At 39.7% G+C, this 16,305-nt stretch overlaps 1 pseudogene; it reads right to left on the reverse strand.

Moving 5' to 3' along the window:
- Window positions 1-13,616: 13,616 nt before the first annotated feature.
- Window positions 13,617-15,513, reverse strand: LOC116868491 (annotated as a pseudogene).
- Between the last annotated feature and the right edge of the window lie 792 nt (window positions 15,514-16,305).

The raw sequence follows: 16,305 nt of genomic DNA on the forward strand, positions 1-16,305 counted from the left end.
TCTCTGTGCATGTTGGGGGACTTCTCCAAAAACAACAGAGCTGGCAGGGGCCATTTTATTCCCTCCCCACCCTGCCCCCTAAGCATAGACACTTGGCTGGAGGTGGGGCTGCGGAGCTGCTTTTCACCAAACCTGCTAGTAGCACACCACACCCACAAGCTCTCCTGAGGACTCCAAGCCGGCTGGTCTCAGCCCCCCTACTCAGGACAAATTTTGTGAAAGCTGAGTGGGCAGACTGCCTAGCCACCAGGTGCATAGCTGCCACCAAGTGCTGTGCACATTTGCCCTGACACACTTAGCTGGGCACCCCCAGTCACCCTTGCTTGTCTAGACCAGCCCTGCTCTTCTGATGTGTGGCTGCCAGGTACAGAGCCATGGCCATGCTGTGTCCTGCCACCAGCAGCAGGCCAAACTGCTGCACATGCCCAGCAACATGGCCCAGCCTTATGCTCCTGGCTGCCAGTGTGCAGATTCTAGCCACTCCAGTGCTTTAGGAGATCCTGCATAGGACTAGTGGCCCAGGGCACATATTGCTAACATCACTGCCATGCTCTCAAATTCCCCAACAGGCACACACCGCACACAGCTGGCCTGTCTGGGTCCCACTACCACCACAGAGAGCAAACACAGCCCGCAACAGGCAGAGAGTCAGTGCAGATGATGGCACGTGAAGGAAAAGAGACTCAGACATAACAGCAGGGCATAAACGACACATGTAGGATACTCTCCTGAAGTGCCAGGTTCTGATGAACAGGGGACACTGCACTTCAGGGCTCTACAGGATCTCCTCTTTAGAAAGTCATTACTTTCAAGAGCAGAAGACATAGCTGACTTTCTTAACACAGAGAAATAGAGAGAGACAGAATGAGGAAATGGAGAAATTTATCTCAAATGAAAGAACAGGACAATGCCATAGGCAGAGATCTATATGAAACAGATATAAGTAACATGCCTAATAGAGTTTAGAGCAATGATCATAAGGATACTCACTGGACTTGAGAAAAGAGTGGAAGACATGAGCGAGATCCTTAACACAGAGGTAAAGAATAACATAGTAGAGATAAAGGTATAATAAATGAAAATAGAAACACACTTGATGGAATAAACAGCAGGATGGAAGAAGCAGAGGAATGAGTTAGGACAGAATAATGGAAAGTAATCAAGAACAAAAGAGAGAGAAAAAATTATGCAATGTGAGAATAGATGTAGGGAATTTAGTGACTCCATAAAATGTAATAACATTTGTATTAAAGGAGTCCCAGAAGAAGAAAAGAGAAAAGGGGGCAGAAAATTTATTCGAAGAAATAATAGCTGAAAACTTCCCTAATTTGGGGAAGGAAACACATACCCAGATTCAGGAGGCACAGAGAACTCCCAACAGAATCAACAAAAGCAGACTTACACCAGGACATATTATAATTAAATTGGCGAAATATAGCATTAAAAGCAGCAAGATAAAAGAAGTCATTGACTTACAAAGGAAAATCCACAGGGCTAGCAGGTTTTTCAGCAGAAACTTTCCAAGCCAAAAGAGAGGGGCCTGATATATTCAAAGCACTGAATAGGATAATCTGCAGCCAAGAATACTCTATCCAGAAAGGCTATTATTCAGAATAGAAGGAGAGATAAAGAGTTTTCCAGACAAACAAAACCAAAAAAAGTTTATGACCATGAAACCAGCCTTGCAAAATATTAAAAGGGATTCTTTGAGTGCAAAGGAGAGACCAAAAGTGACAGTTAAAGGCAGAAAAAAAACCACACAAGCAGTAAAAATGTATATTTCTGTAAAAAATCAGTCAAGACTTATAAAATGAAAGAATGTAAAATATCATAACATACTTAAAATGTTTGGAGGAGAGGAGAAAAGAATGGATTCATACCTAAATGACCATCAACTTAATATAGACTGCTATATGCAGAAGAGGTTAAATACAAATCTAAAGTTAACCATATTTCAAAACCTACTAACAAATATGCAAAGAATAAAGAGAAAGAAATCCAAATATATCACTAAAGAAAATTAAAAAGGGGGCGCCTGGCTGGCTCAGCGGGTTAAAGCCTCTGCCTTTGGCTCAGGTCATGATCCCAGCATCCTGGGATCGAGCTCTGCATTGGGGGGGGGGGGTCTCTGCTCAGCAGGGAGCCTGCTTCCCTGATCTCTCTGCCTGCCTCTCTGCCCACTTGTGATCTGTCTGTCAAATAAGTAAAGAAAATCTTAAAAAAAAAAAAAAAGAAAATTAAAAAAAAATGAAACACAAGAAAGGATTAGAGAAATCTTCAAAAACAACTACAAACCAGTAATAAAAAGGCAATAAAAACATACCTATCAATAATTACTTTTCATGTAAATGGACTAAACATTCCAATAACAAGAGGTTGGGTGACAGAACGGATAAAAAAGGTAAGACCCATCTATATGTTGCCTACCAGAGGCCCATTTTAGACTTAAAGTCACCTGCAGATTGAAAGTGAGAGGATAAAGAAACAACTATCATGCAAATGGATGTCAAAAAAAAGCTGTTGTAGCAATACTTATATCAATGATATATCAATGATACTTTAAAACAAAGACTGTAGCAAGAGACAAAGAAGGACCCTATATAGTCACAAAGGGGGCAGTCCAACAAGAGATATAACAATTATAAATATTAATGCACCCAACATGGGAACATCTAAATACATAAAACATTTAAAAACACATAAAGGAAATAATTGATAATAGTGCAATAATAGTAGGGACTTTAACAGCCCCCTTACATCAGTGGACAGATCATCCAAACAACATCAACAATGGCTTTGAATGACACACTGGGCCAGATGGATTTAACAGGTATATTCAGAACATTCCACCCTAAAACAGCAGAATACATGTTCTTTTCAAGTGCACATAGTACAGTCTTTAGAATAGATAACATAATAGTGCACAAAACAAGCTTCAACAAATTTAAGATCGAAATCATACCATGCATGCTTTCTGACAACAATGCTGTGAAACTAGAAGTCAGCAATAAGAAAAAATCTGTGAAGACTACAAATATATGAAGTCTAAATAACATGCTACTAAACAATGAATGGGTCAACTAGGAAATAAAAGAAGAAATAAAAAAGCACATGGAAACAAATGAAAATGAAAACATAATGGTTCAACCCCTTGGGATGCAGCAAAAGCGGGTCTAAGAGGGAAGTTTGTAGCAATACAGGTCAACTTCAAGAAGCAAGAAAAATCTCAAATGAACAACCTAACCTTGCACCTAAAGGAGCTAGAAAAAGAACAACAAACAAAACCTAAAACCAACATAAGGAAGAAATAATAAAGATTAGAGCAGAAATAAATGATACAGAAACTAAAAAAACAATAGAACAGATCAATGAAACCAGGATCTTGTTCTTTGAAAAAATAAAAAAAATTGACAAACTTCTAGGAGGCTTAGGAAGAAGAAAAGAGAAAGGACTCAAATAAGTAAAATCCGAAATGAAAGAGGAGATATAACAACTAACACCACAGAAATACAAACAATCATAAGAGAATATTATAAAAACCCAAATGCCAACGAATTAGACAATCCAAGAGAAGTGGATAAATTCCTAGAAACATATCAATGGCTAAAACTGAAACAGAAGGAAATAAAAAATTTGAACAGATCAATAACCAGCAAAGAAATTATGTCAGTAATCAAAAAACTCCCAGGGTGCCTGGGTGGCTCAGTTGGTTAAGTATCTGACTCTTGATTTTGGCTCGGGTTATGATCTCAGGATTGTGAGATGGGCTCTGTGCTGGGTGGGCAGTCTGCTTACGATTCTCTCTCTCTTTCTCCCTTTGCCCCTCCCCTCCCCCATCTCTAAAAAAGAAAAAACAAAAGCCTCCCAAACAGAAGTCCAGAATCAAATGGCTTCACAGGTGAATTCCACCAAACGTTTATAGAAGAGTTAATAGCTGTTCTTCCTAATCTATTCCAAAAAATAGAAAAGGAAGGAAGACTTCCAAATTCATTCTGAGGCCAGGATTACCTTGATACAAAACCAGATAAAGACAGAACTAAAAAGGAGAACTATAGATCAATGTCCCTGATAAACATAGATGCAAAAATTCTCAACAAAATACTAGCAAACTGAACTGAAAAATATGTTTTAAAAAGTCATTCACCACGTCAAGTGGGATTTATTCCTTGGGTTGCAAAGGTGGTTTAATATTTGCAAGTCAACCAATGTGATACATCACATCAATAGGAGAAAGGATAAGAACCATGTGGTCATTTTAACAGATGCAGAAAAAGCATTTGATAAAATACAACATCCACTTATGATAAAGACCTTCAACAAAATAGGGTTAGAGAAAACACACCTTAACATAATAGAGGCCATCCATGAAAAACCTACAACTGACATCATCCTCAGTGGGGAAAAACAGAGCTTTCTCTGTAAGAATAGGAATAAGGGAAGATGTCCACTATCACCATTTAAAAAAAATATATTTTATTTATTTATTTGACAGAGAGAGAGATCACAAGCAGGCAGGGAAGCAGGCAGAGAGAGAGAGGGGAAACAGATTCCCTGCTGAGCAGAGAGCCCGATGTGGGGCTCCATCCCAGGACCCTGAGAACATGACCTGAGCTGAAGGCAGAGGCTTAACCCACTGAGCCACCCTGGCGCCGCCACTATCACCATTTTTATTCAACATAATACTGGAACGCCTGGCCACAGCAATCAGACAACAAAAAGATATAAGGGGCATCCAAATTGGTAAGGAGGAAGTAAAATTTTTACTATTTGCAGATGACAGGATACTATATACAGAAAACCCTAAAGACTCCACCAAAAAAACATTAAAACTGATAAATAAATTCAGTAAAGTCTCAGGATACAAAATTATTGTACAGAAATCTGTTGCATCTCTATATACCAATAATGAAGCAGCAGAAAGAGATAGTAAAACATAACATTTACATTTGCATTAAAATACCTAGGAATAAACCTAACCAAAAAGGTGAAAGTCTTGTATTCTGAAAATTATGAAATACTGATGAAAAAAATTGAAGATGACACCAATAAATGGAAAGACATTCCATGCTCATGGATTCGAAGAACAGATAGTATTAAAATGTCTATACTTCCCAAAACAATCTACACATTTAAGGCAATCCTTATCAAAATACCAATAATATTTTTCACAGAACTAGAACAAACAGTCCTAAAATTTGTATGAAACCACAAAAGATCCCAAATCGACAAAGCATTCTTGAAAAAGAAAATCAAAGCTGGAGGCATCATGATTCCAGACTTAAGTTATATTACAAAGCTATAGTGATCAAAACTCTAAGGTTCCGGCAGAAAAATAGATCAATAGAACAGAACAGAAAACCCAGAAATAAACCCACAACTATATGGTCAGTTAATTTTCAACAAAGCAGGAAAGAATATCCAAAGGGAAAAAGATAGTCTTTTCAACAAATGGTGCTGGGAAAACTGGACAGCAACATGCAAAAGAATGAAACTGGACCACTTTCTTACACCATACACAAAAATAAATTCAAAATGGATTAAAGACCTAAATATGAGACCTGAAACCATTAAAATCCTAGAAGAGAACATGGGCAGTAACCTCTTTGACATTGCCCATAACAACTTTTTTCTACCTATGTATCTCGGACATTTTAACAAATCTTTTTTTTTTTTTTTAAAGATTTATTTATTTTAGAGAGAGAGAAAGAGCATGAGCAGGAGGGACAGAGAGAGAGGGAGAGAGAATCTCAAGCAGGCTCTGTGATGAGGGCAGGCCCTGCTGTGGCACTTGATCTCATGACCCCAAGATCATGACCTGAGCTAAAATCCAAGAGTTGGACACTTAACCAACTCCACCCCCCAGGTGCTGCTAGACATATGTCTCTTGAGGCAAGGGAAACAAAGCAAAAATAAACTAATGGGACTACATGAAAATAAAAAGCTTCCACATAGGGAAGGAAACAAACAACAAAACTAAAAGACGATTTATGAAATGGGAGAAGATATTTGCAAATGACATATCTAGTAAAGGCTTAGTATCCAAAATATATAAAGAACTGACACAACTCAACACCCAAGAAAACAAATAACTCAATTGAAAAATGGGAGAAGATATGAATAGACTTTTTTCCAAAGGAGACATCCAGATGACCAACAGACACATGAAAAGATGTTCATCATCACTTACCATCAGGGAACTACAAATCAAATCTGCAATGAGATATTATCTCACACTCGTCAGAATGGCTAAAATCAACAACACAAGAAACAAGTGTTGGCAAGGATGTGGAAAAAGGGGAGGTGTCTTGCACTGGTGGTGGGAATGCAAACTGGTACAGCCACTATGGAAAACCACATGGAGTTTCTTCAAAAAGTTAAAAATAGAAATCTCCTCCAATCCAGCAATTGTACTACTGGGCAATTTACCCAAAGAATAAAAAAATATTAATTCAAAGGAATATGTGCACCCCAATGTTTATAGCAGCAATGTCCACAATAGCCAAAATATGGAAAGATGGAAAGAGCTCAGATGTCCATTGACAGATGAATGGATAAAGAAGATGAAAGGATAAAGAAGAATGGATAAAGAAGCCATAAAAAAGAATGAAATCTTGCTATTTGCAACAACATGGATGGAGCTAGACAGTGTAATATGCTAAGGGAAATAAGTCAATTGGAGGAAGACAAATAGCATATGATTTCACTCATATGTGAAATTTAAGAAACAAAACAAACAAGCAAAGGAAAAAAATGAGACAAAGTTAAAGCAAGAAACAGACTTTGAGTTATAGAGTACAATCTGATGGTGACCATGGGGCAGGGGGTGAGGGATGGGTTAAATAGGTGATGGAAATTAAGGAATGCACCGGAATCAAAATCAAAATAAAGAAAAAGAATATACTGAGAAGATGTAATCAATCAAACAGAAATTCTACAGGACATTCAAGCACAATTCTTCAACAAATAAATTGCAAGAAGAAAAAAAAGGAGATGAAAGTGGAACCTGAAAATTAAAAGAGACTTAAAAGACTATTATTATTTCTTAATCGGTTCCTTATTTGGATCCAGATTAAAATAAGTGTGGTGAAAAAAATCTATTTGTAAGATTTATGAGACAATTAAGTACTTGATACTACATGTTTCATATTATCAAGGAATTATTTTTAGGTGTGACATGGTATTTTAGTTATGTTTAAAGACAAGTTGTTATCTTTTAGAGATTCACATTAAAATATTTATAAATGAAATTATATAACACCTGGGATTTGTTTCAAATATTTGGGGGAAAAGCAGATGGATGGAGATGTGAATAGGGCAAAATTGGCCATGGGCTAATGGGTGTTGGCCTCAGATGGATACATGGGAATTTATTATATCATTTTATCTACTTCTGAGTATATTTGAAATTCTCCATAATTAAACATTAAAATCTCTATAAATTGGTTACAATGTTTTTACAAGATTAGGCCCCCTGCACCCAAATCAGTCTGAAATAAAGCATGACCCTTGCAGGTTTTAAATTGAATTATTTCTCCTCAGAATCCCCAAGATAAACCCAGACCACTTCCTAATCTCCAACATACATGTTTTGCCATTCATTCAACAAATAGTTATCAAGTACCTAATATAGGTTTAAGGATAAGCAGTGTTGATTAAAAAAAAAAAAAGCAAGCAAAAAAAGGCAATAGTTTCTGCCTTCACTGAGTTCACGAATTAATAGGTTTTAATGATCCAGGCTAAGACTGTAATTAATAACAAGTCTTTACTGAAAGTTTAAAGATGAAGGACAACGTAAGTCACAACTTCTGTACCAACCAACACTGGGTTTCTGTCCATCTCTTGTTCTAATTCCATTTGCCTAGGGGCCATTTTTTCCCCTACTCTTGTAATTATTCTGGACTAAACATGACTCAGAATCTAGGACAGATGAACTTTAAGGACCCAGAGGGAGAATATTTTTCTAAACAACTTATATCTGCTTCCCCAAGTTCTCATTTCTTGCCAGGTTAACCTTTTTTCTAGGAACTTAGGGAAAAAAACCCTGGAATTTCAAGACAGGTAGAATGGGCACAAGCTTTAAAAGTTAGATTAAAAAAGAATGTGGAGGCAAATTTCAACCCTTTATAAGGTAGAATTTTCTGACCATTTTTGCTGGCCAATGTAAGGAGGTAGGATAGCTATTTGTCAAGGATACAGAAGAGAAATTATCAGTGGGTGGGAGTTTAAACTTAGCTAGCCAAAACTCCTATTTAGTTGCTAACATTACACTCTTTGAACAATGAAAATGGGGATGTTAAAGACACTGTAACATCTGAAAGGAAGAGGAATTTCAGGGTTAGAGGTGTTTTGCTTATGCTTCTGTAATCACATAATAAACCTTCAATTTATATGTAAGGTGGATGTAGATGAACATTTAGGCATCAGGGTTATCATATGTGTCAGTAGAGAGGGCACTGTCCCTAGAATGTGGGAGCAGTGGTGAAATCATCTCTTGCAGGTCCTACATTGTCAGAGGAGACTCGAGCAGATTCTTCTCTAAGAGCAGTTTCCCTGGAACTCCTGAAGTGCTGTTATCCAATGGGATGTCCTAGGTCATCTAGGATAGTTTGAGTCATCCTGTAGGCTGGTCTCAAGCAGACAGTACAGGCTATGTTACCCACCAATCATAGGCTTCGGCACACCACATTTGATGTATTGTTACTACTTAGGTTAGAACTAACTTCTGAAACACCACCACCGTCACTGTATTAGGGTTAGCTAGATTACCCTGGGTGACAACTGTGAAATCTTAGTGGCTTATGGCAGCAAGATGTATTTCTCAGTTTACACTACATGCCTGTGGGTTGGCTGGAGTTCTGCTCAAGTCTTCCTCCTCTGCAATCCATGATGTTGGAATCGCCACCATCTGAAACATCGCCAATCACCATGGTTGAGGAAAAGAGTGAATATGAAAATGCATACTGGCTCTTCTTGAAATAGTGTTTTGGGTTCTGGGTTGTGGCATTTTTTTTTTTAAAGATTTTATTTATTTGATAGGTACACAGCGAGAGAGGGAACACAAGCAGGGGTAATGAGAGTGGAAGAAGGAGAAGCAGGCTTGATGCAGAGTGGGGAGCTCTACACGGGGCTGGATCCCAGGACCCTGGGATCAGGACCTGAACTGAAGGCAGACACTTCACAACTGAGTCACCCAGGCGCCCCGTGGGTTGTGGCATCTTAACTGTATTAGGACTGGGATCCAGGAATAACTGGATCCAGCCTTTCAGTAGGAATCCCTCTTTACAAGATCCTGAAAAAAAAAAAATGCATGAAGGAAATATACCGTGTTTCTATTGAAGAATTCCAATGAACTAGATTGAATTCTATCAGGAACTGTATCTCATAAGCTATGTTAGTCTGAACATTTTAGGATTAAAAGGGGTTAAATGCCTGTTCTATTTACTTTTACTCCAAAGCAGGGATCTGAATCACATTCCTATTACTCCATAACTACCAAGGAGAGGCTGAAGAGAACATGAAATACAGGGGAAGGAACTAGAGAGTTTTGTCTCAAAACCTAGAGGAGAGCTTGTATGGAATGCATTTCCATTACCAAGCCACATGGGGAGGGAAGCCAGAGAACCTGGAGAAAGGAAGAGAGCAAGAGCCTACCAGTGGAAAGCAGGCAGGGTGGCAAATGGCCGGGCTGTCTCAGGAAGAACAAACTCAAGACCATAGCTTACTCTTCTTGGAGATCAGAGGAAGAGAGGTAGGAGAGATATAAAACACGTATGCATACTACCTTTTTAAAAACAATTTCAGAATTTGCAGCCAGGGAGGGCAGCTCACAAAACTGTATCTTCATAAACAACTCAGCACCATTCATAGGTAGATACTTAATACTGAAGAGAAAGGCATGAGGAAATGGTGTCTCCTTAACCATGGGCTTCCTTCTGGGTAGGGTCGGAGTAAAGGAGGAAAATGAGCAGGGCTTTGTTATAGGGATTTTTTTTCCCTTTAGGCTTTGTTATCTGACAAGAATGACCCTGAACTAAAGCATGTAGATGAATGTAGCATTATTAGTTAATAATCTATTTTTATTTTTCAGTGGGAAGGTGTGTCACTTTAATGCTTAGACTTTAAAAAGTTCTTCGTAGGTTGTTGTTTATGCTGATTCCTTATAATTTTATTCTATATTTTTCAAGCATGTACAAGTATTTTTATTTTTTCTTAACAGCGGATGAGAAATGGTCTATTTTTTTACCTTACACATAGAGTGTGGCTAGGGACTGTGACTAAGTGTGAATGTCCTCTCCTGCTTCTAATTTGGATCTTTAACCACTTCCTTTTCAGCAAGGATTCTTTTCTTCTTTTTTTTTTTTAAGATTAAGATTTTTTAAAAAAGATTATTTATTTATTTGACACACAGAGAGAAAGACAGAGTGCACAACTAGGGGGAGGGGCAGATGGAGAGGGAGAAGCAGACTCCCTGCTGAGTAGGAAGCCTATCTGGGGCTCGATCTCATGACCTGAACCAAGGCAGGCACTTGACCAGCTGAGCCACCCAGGTGCCCCTCAGCAAGGATTCTTTCAAGCAAAATAATGTCCCAATGAGTATGTTATTTTATTTTTTGCAGACAGTGGTTTCTTAGTGGCAGGTACCTCTTTTTTTTATTAATAATTATGGCAAAATTCTATTTAGCTATTCAGATATGAAATTGACAAAATTGACAAAATTGATTTAGCTATTCAGATATGAAATGAGGTTGTGATTATGTGAGTTTATTTCTCAGGGTAAGAGAAGTAGGAATACTGTCTGTAGATTCAGGGTACAATTACTAGAATAGTTGGAGAGGAACATGCCGATTACCCTGACAGAAGGTCTTCAGAAGGCATGGTAAGGATTGGGATCTGATAACACCAGCAGGCAGTTCAGTCATAGGGAGGGCAGACTTAGAAAGTAGCTTTTTTTTTTTTTAAAGACTTATCATATGACTTGGCAATTTTTTTTTTTAAAGTTTCTATTTATTCATTTGAGAGAGAGAGAGACAGAGCAGGGGGAGAGGCAGAAGAGGGGGGAGAAGCAGAATCCCCGCTGAGCAGGGAGCCCAACATGGGCGTCCTGGGATCATGACCTAAGCAGAAGGCAGAGGCATTACGTGAGCCACCCAGGCACCCCTACAAAGCAGCATTTTTAACATCAGGAGCTGTGGCCAACTCTTTCCCTTAATCCTGTCTCTTCTGTAGATTAGCACCTGATTCCTGGGCATCCCTTGTGGGCAGAATACTCTTCCTTCACCCCTGTATCATCTAAAACTATCCCTCTACCCTCGCTAGCTCTGTGGTGATGAGGTGTTGGTTCAGCTTGTGGACTTTGCAGTCAGACATCCTGTGTTCAGCCTCTGACACCACCATGCACATGACTTTGGCAAGTCACTTAATTTCAGGAGGACTCAGTTTTCTTATTTGGAAAGCGACAGTAATTTTTTCATATTTCTTTGTGTAATGGTTAAGTGAGATGCTTAGTATAAATTGCTTAACAAAATGCTGGGACTCTTGTAGGAGTTGAATAAACGTATGTGCTCTCTCTCTCTAAAATTACTCCTGGGGGTCAAATTATCCAAGGTGGCTTGATTTTTAAGTGATGTGGATTAACTATAGGATCATGTTTTGCTTTTGGTTCAGAAAATATACTTACAGGGCACCTGGGTGGCTCAGTTGGTTAAACAACTGCCTTCGGCTCAGGTCATGGTCCCAGAGTCCCGGGATTGAGTCCTGTATTGGGCTCTCAGCTCCACGGGGGAGTCCGCTTCTTCCTCTGACCTTCTCCCCTCTCATGCTCTCTCTCACTGTCTCATAAATAAATAAATAAATAAATGAATGAATGAATAAATAAGGATCTTTAAAAAAAATATACTTACAATACCTATTACTTCTAAGATGAAGACACCTGAAAACTTCAGTTTAAAAAAGCATATTATCTATGAGGGATGTCAGAGCAAGTTATTATTTGTCCATTTGATCTTAACCACTTATACTGGAGCAATGTATTTGCATAAAAAAGCAAGCTTAAACAGCTCTCTGTGTAGTCTTCGCACATTCTACGTTGTTGCTCAGGATCTTCTTCTTTCTGTTATTTCCCCTTCCTCATTCATTTGTTCCCAGATTGTAGTTTGGGTTCCTTTTTATCCGGTCGGATTCTGGGATTGGATTCCACTTTGAAAGTTGCTTCTGGCTACTTTACATTTGATAACCTTCAGCTTTCCTGTCATTTTTGGCCTTAGTACCTTGCCCATCTCCCAGCTCTTCTCATCTCTTTGCATACAGGGTTGCGAGTGATTGCAACCTAGGAGGAGGAGGAGGAGACCTAGGCAACTCTGCGTCGGAGATACTGGGAGACACTATATTGCTGACTTTTTATTCACCCAGCCTGCGGTAAACCAGCATTGCCCTGGTGGGCATTCAGATTCATAATCAGAGTCTCTAGAACTTGGGGGTGGGCTTGGGAGGATATAACAAAGCTCCATGGCAATGACAAGATGGAGCTTTCAGAGGGACACAGCAGGATCTTACTCTGAGCAAATACTTAGCTATCATCAACCACATGGGTGCCTCTGTTGGGCAGATGTGTATGCCCTTCACTTTGGTCATGCCACTGTCTTTCCTGCCATGTAGCTGTCAGTATGTAAAGTAAACTTTGTTGTTCACCTGCTTTTAAGGAACTTGAATCCTATGTCTATGTCTGTTTTCATCAGTTATGGTGCCATCATCCAAATGATCACTGTGCCCTCTTCTAGCCCCTGTTCCACAAGATTCCACCCGCACCTGCAAGAGCCTTCAAGACTCTGAGAGGGGAGCCCGGAGTGTAGATGGTTCTAGAGAGCAATCTACATCTTTCTCTCTATACAGAAACAAACTAATAACCAAAAAATAAACAAACAGTGGTTTTGAGGACCTAGGGAATTTAGCTGGATGGCATTTTGAAGCCAGGAACTCTATCTTACTCATCTTGCCTCCCTAACGTGTTCTCATAATTTCTGGTGCATAATAGTGTTGGAATTTTAGGAGCCAAATAAGTGACACATTGCTTTCCTTCTTAAGCTGTGAATCAATTAAGAGATAGGGGACTCAGCTGAAAATCAACAGGTTGCTGCTAGCACATAAGCTGTCATTGTTCAGATTAGAGAAAGGTTTCTTCTTCTTCCTTTGGGCATAAGAATTAGAAGAAACCCACTCCTGGAAGATGATTGTAAAGAGGGACTGCCTCTGGGTAGAAAAACTGGGAGAAATGTGCGGAAGAGTTGGCTTCATATGGGAGAAGCTGGCCTAGTTTCTAGTCCCTTTTTGTCCTTTCAGCAAGTGGTCTGGAGATCAAAACCGGAAGATATTTATTTTGTTTATTTTTGTTTGTTTGTTTTTAGATAATCTCTCATTAGTTGAATTTAACCCTTCAAAATAGTATTCTCTCTGTAGGGGCAGAGCCTGGCCTACTATGCTTATCTCCCCCCACCCCTCACTAATACAGTATTTATTTGTCTTCCCTCTGTCAAACCTTGAGCCAACCACTTTCTCCAGACTGCCTGGGGAGGTATATGAAAAGGAACATACACAGGGCAAATGAGACATAGGATAAAGAGCTATGGAAGGCGGAGACAGCTCCTTCGCATGGTGAAGAGGATGAGAAAGACCACCATCAGGCAAAGGAGCCCCATGACCTCTAAGAGAACAAAACCCAGAATGGCGTAGGAGAAGAGCTGTTGCTTCAGAGAGGGGTTCCTGGCCTAGCCAATGGTAAGGCTCCCAAACACAGTCCCAATTCCAGCCCCAGAGCCAGCCACCTCTACCGTGGCAGCCCCAGCCCCTGTGAACTTGTCTGCTGTGTCGATGTCCCTTGAAATGGTGCTGAGGTTTGGAAGCTGTGACTAGGAATAAGTGAGATGAGGGTATGTGGGGCTGCTAAGTTGCTGAGGCTCTCATCTGTCCTTGTCTCTGGTGGTTTTAGCACCACGGCAGACAGTGATCCACTCTACAGGTGAGAGGTGCTCCTGACCAAGAAGAGGGTGAAGAAATTTGCCCAGGTGTACATTTTCAGGGGATGAGGGGCCGTGGCAAGAGAGCTGCTTCCAGTGCAGAGAAGACATGCTTATAATATAGTAGAGAGTCAACTAGGACATGCCCTCCCTACACTGGCAGATATGAACAAGATCAGCTCAGGAGAGCCTCTGCCAAGTTTGCTTAGTTCTTTCTCCCAAAGTCCACGATAACATATACTTACTTTCTTTCCCTTGGGATGAATGAGTGAGGAGATGGGGAGGGAGGCTAGGAGTATTATTATTGTTTCAGGATGGAATCAGGAGACCAGGAGAGAAAGGAGGTTCTCTGTAAGACAAGTACTGGGTGTTTTCCGAATGAACGGATGTGTTTCAAGAAGAGGCAGAGGTGCTGTTTATTATAAAAATGTAGTTAGGAAAGAACAATGATAGACTATTCAGATGGGAAGTTTTGTACGCTTAAATGAATGTTTTGTGACTTGTTAATATATTGGGAATATGTTAATCATACCTGGCTTGTTATTTGAGGTTTTGTTAAACCTTGACATTGGAGGTAGGGGGTTTGCCTATGACAGAAAAAGGGCATTGGAAGGACTTTACTGTTCAGTGACTAAGTTGGAAATTATTCAAGATATGTCGATTTTGGTAGAGAAAGGTTAATCAACTCATTTGGAAATTTGATGAGAAGGAAGGAGAAAAGGAGTTAGAGCAATGATTTTATAACTTTGTTATATCTCTAGTGGAAGTAAAAAGAATTAACTTTTTGCACATGATGTTGTACAAGAAAGTGATGGAAGAAATGGAAGGTTTATTTTGGGGCCTTTTTTGGGGGATTTGGTGTGTATGTATGTTGCTTATTATACTCTAATAATGTTATTATTAATTAGGATTATTTTCTATTTATAAATGAATTAATTCATATTAGTTTATCAGCTTAATCAAGGATTTTGAGGTTGTAGAAATGTGAAGAAACGAATTTTGATGGTGGATCAGTTGTTGGGTGGGTAGTGGGTGACATTAGGATAAAGATGGGTAACCAGGAGGCAGGGTGACAGTAGTACCTACTTGGAGCTATTTAACTCTGTATTAATTATCTTTTGCTGCATAAACAACTACCTCAAGGCTTAGTAACTTAAAACACAAAGCTATGGGATGGTCAAGGTAAGGGATGAGCTTGGTGGTTTTCTTGCTGGTCTTAGCTGGGCTTACTCATGAGTCTGTGGTTTCTAGCTGCTTCTAGATAAGTTGGTAGGTCAGCTGAGGGTTGGCTGGAGCTGATGGCCTCCCTTACATGTCTGGTAGTTGGCTGGCTGTGGGCTAGGGTATCTTGTTTCTCCTCCTGTAGTCTCTTATCCTCTAGCAGGTTACAACAAGCCTGTGAAATGGTGGTTTCCAGTTTCCAGGTGCAGCAAGGGAATAAATACAAGTACTTTCAAGCTTCTGCTGTACCTTGTGTTTGCTGTTGTCCCATTTGGCAGGTCATATGGCCAAACTCAGATTCAAAGGGTAGGGAAATAGAATCTCTCTTTTGATGGGAGGATCTATAATGCTACAGAGAGGGAAAGGATTTGATGCCATTTTCTGCCATCTACTGCAGGATTCTAGGCTGAGTGTAGACTGCAGGGGTGTGGATGGGGGGAGAGGAGGGCAGTAAAGATAATCTTTGTTTACTTCACAGCTCTTCGTGGTACTGCCCCTAACTTGGTCGGAGTGCCATTGTGTAGTTAAAAGAAATGCGGCAGACTTAGAAACTAAAGTTAACACCAGAAATTACTGGGAAAAGGGAAAGCTAGTACAGGAAAGAAGTGTGGGTGATTAGGGGATACATATTGCAAAAATAGTTTTTTAAAAAAGATTTTTATTTATTTGAGAGAGAGAGAGAGAGAGAGCATGAGTGGGGGTAGGGCAGTGGGGCAGAGGGAGAAGCAGACTCCCCACTGAGCAGGAAGCCCGACGTGGGACTCCATTCCAGAACCGGAGATCATGACCCAAGCCAAAGGCAGATGCTCAACTGACTGAGCCACACAGGCGCCCTGCAAAAAGCTTTTTATGTTGCACAAGACTTAGTTCTACATAGTATTTCAACTCAGTCTAGTAATCTAGATCTAGTTACTGGCGTGTTAGGAAAATTGGGTTATAGGTATTACCCAATTCATAAAATTGTATGCAAGGAGCTTGAGAAAACCAGAAGTCACACTTATTAGTGCTGAAACCAGACATTGATGAAAAGGTATTATTTCCCTTATTGTTGGGGACAGTTGTGCTAGGAGTAGAC

Source organism: Lontra canadensis, unplaced genomic scaffold (assembly GCF_010015895.1).
Source record: "Lontra canadensis isolate GAN:19392208 unplaced genomic scaffold, GSC_riverotter_1.0 scaffold1, whole genome shotgun sequence".
Classification (NCBI taxonomy): domain Eukaryota; kingdom Metazoa; phylum Chordata; class Mammalia; order Carnivora; family Mustelidae; genus Lontra; species Lontra canadensis.